Source organism: Amphimedon queenslandica, unplaced genomic scaffold (genome assembly GCF_000090795.2).
Source record: "Amphimedon queenslandica unplaced genomic scaffold, v1.1 AMPQUscaffold_13363, whole genome shotgun sequence".
NCBI lineage: Eukaryota > Metazoa > Porifera > Demospongiae > Haplosclerida > Niphatidae > Amphimedon > Amphimedon queenslandica.
This window is the reverse complement of record NW_003546401.1, coordinates 152,743-156,145: the sequence shown is the minus strand read 5'-3', so window position 1 is coordinate 156,145 and position 3,403 is coordinate 152,743.

Sequence of the window (3,403 nt, the reverse complement as noted above, 5' to 3'; positions counted from 1 at the left end):
ACTGCCATAAATAACTGGAAGTTCTGTACAATGAGAAAACTAAATAGAAGTGTTCTATTATTTTAAGCTTACCGTCATCTTTAAGGAAATCCCCATTACCATAAGCAGCAACATACAATGTTTGATTGATTCCTTCTTCATTTGGTATAACACAACTGTATAGCCCTTGAATACCTCCTATTCCTCCATTTCTTAACAAACCAATTTGACCAGTAGCAGTGTTGTTAGCAAACAGAGGACTACCAGAACCTAATGGTACGGTTGTTCCATCAGAAAGATACCATGTTCCTATCATATTCTGATTAAGAGAACTCTGACACCACAAACCATCATTCTGACCATCAGGACTACCAGTAACACCAATATCACCACCAGGCCCATCTACATCCGAATCATGAAACAGACCAGCAGCTATCATTGAGAAATTAGCAATAGTCACATTCTCCTCACCAAGAAACAACCTCACACCTAATTGGTTTAACCATTGTCTAACAGTCACTGCTTTATAAAAACAATAAACTGACCAGTACTCGGACGTGGAGGAAGAGAACCAAAGAATGGTTGACATGATACATAATGCAGCAATAGAAAGAACCAGATCACCATCTTCTGACTTCAAACTGTTTACTAAACAAGATACTTGATATGCATGGGTGGGTATGAGCTAATTACAGAATGCTTACTCTAAACTGCTTACTAATGAGGCGTCACTAAAGGTTAGTTAATGTACTATGGAATGCTAGACAAGTGTCACTAAAGGTTAGTTAATGTATAGTACTATGGAATGCTAGACATGTTACTATGCAAATATTATCACTTTAAAAATGAATTAATAATCTAACTGGCTCTATCCATAGAAGTGATTCTGTTTTATACACCCAACATACACCCAAAAATGACTTATAGAATAAATAGATAAATAATGAAAAGGTGATGATAAAATATAAAAAATGACTATTTAAAATTAGTAGGAGAGAAAGCTATGAACAGACTAGCTAAGGATCAGTGTCACTTTGTACATGCTCATACACACACTAACATGTAGAAAGACATACTGTCAATGGACCAGAGCTAGCTCTGTTTCAAATAACAATAAGGACCTATAAACCCTCCAGCTTGAAACCATAAATCATACATTCTCATACTTTACTCAAATACTGACCATCAAATTACAGGTACATGCATCAGTTATAATTGTAATAAAAGTAATATTGTAATAATGCCAGAATTTGAAAATGGAAATGAAATCTTCACAGCAACAGGACTAACTGTACATGAATTGAAAGTATAATTTTGCTAGGATACACACAACTCTACGTGCAGCATGCACATAGTACAAGTACACATTCCAAACCTTGTTAACATCATTAGTAGTCTACCAGTAGGGCTATAGGCAAATTATGCTTTTTGGTACTGCCCCAAATTCCACTCGATTATGCTTTGAAATGAATCCAATTATGCTCATTACTATGCTCATAGTGTAAGCTTTACTCAAATATCAACTATCAAGTTACATATACACGTATCTGTTAAAATTCTAATAAAAGTAATATTGTAATAATGCCAGAATCTGAAAATCTTTCCAGTGACTTTGAGTCACTGAAAAATAGAACAGCCTAAGTCATTTGACTCACTATACACTTGCGTAGGTGGGTAATAAGCAGTTGGGTTGTTGTATTAGTACTTGTACCCCACCAGGCTGTCATATATTGAATTAGAAATCATGTGTTCAGGGGTATAGGGCCAGAAACTTTACCAGTCATGCCAGTATTAATAACTTGCTCTATTATGCTCCAAGTTATCCCTAGCATAATTTTCCTTGCCCCATCTACCAGTGTATATATAAGTATCACAGAATGCCTTTAATGTAAGAATTAATACCTGCTATAGAGAGTGTCTACTCTACTGTACATGTACATAGTATAGCCACTTACCTTTGTAATGATTAGCAGATCCAGTCAGTGCAAAGACTACTAGTACCAACTGAGAGAAACAGGATAATAAATTTTACTCATGCACCTGAATGTTTTGCATTCCAGTTAATGAAACTCTCTAATTATCTACACTGATAAACAAATTGCTCATAAGATGTGTTTCCCTACATTAACAAAATAAACATGTTGACAATAAGAGCTCATTTAAAAGCTACACTCCAGCATTCAAATAAAGCAGCAATCATTATGTAGCTAATAATGTTTCCATGAATTAGGTCTATATACATAACCAAGAGTACATTATGTTATGGAAACATAATGCACTCATAATGTAACTATGATTACTCTGTGAGGTATAATCTATAAGCCATTTATAGTACAAAACAATTCTTTGTCTCAGATTTGTCAGTACAAACAAACTCCTTTTCTAAGGCAAAGTGTTTGATTTTTGAGCAGTACACCAACCCAACATAATGTGATGAACATGGTTGAAATAATATTTATAAAAGCAAATATAAATTTTGTAAAAAAAATTAATTTCAATTGGCATGATCTCAAAATTTTAATGCAACATAAAAACATGTATATACATCAGAAAAAATTATAAAAGTAGAGATTTCTCTATTAGTAATTTTTGGCAAAATTTGGTCGACATCTCTGTACTTTAGTACAGGGTATTTGACCTGATTTCTGAGCAAATTAAAAAATTTGTAAAAATTTCAATTTTGATCAGAATGAGCTCTAAATTTCTATGCAACATTGAAAACAGATTGAATTTTGGCAAGTGGGTTTCTTTGTTGGTGTCAAACCCAGGAAAGATTGCATTTCTATGCAACCTTTCTTGAGTTTAAACGTGTTCATTCTCTGGGGCTGGAGAAAGGTTTGCTGCTTCGTAATAATCACAACTGCTGTCTTTTATTAAAACTACCTGTCATCATTACTCTAGAAACCAGTAAAAAATCTGGATAAATTTTACAGGAAATTTTTTCTACAGTTAGTAAGGAAATGATGCAACCTGGTGCATATTATGAGGATCTGCTTAGAAGTGGAGCAAGTATGACACTTACGACTTGTCTTCAAAAAAAGCGTCCTACATTAACCAAACAGAAAGAAGTTGAAGAAATTTTAGTTGCAGTGAAACCCACTTTATCTATTCAAGTGTGTAGTCCAGAGGAAGAAACACAGTATGTGCAGTTGCTTCGAAAGCATGCATGGTGTTCCAGCTTTAGAAGTAATGATGTCTCTTGGAGAATATGTCGAATATTTTGTATCAACCTGGTGTTCACTTTGATGAGTTCATTTCAAATCAAACAGATGCTTCATTAGTTAATGGTGTCATACTACAACATCAAAGGTTTGTTGAAATGGTACATGATGCTGGCCTTAGTATTGCTATTGAAACCCTTCTAATACATAAAATGTGATTGTTGAGACACTGTCGAAGATTTAATCTAAAGACACTGTTTATA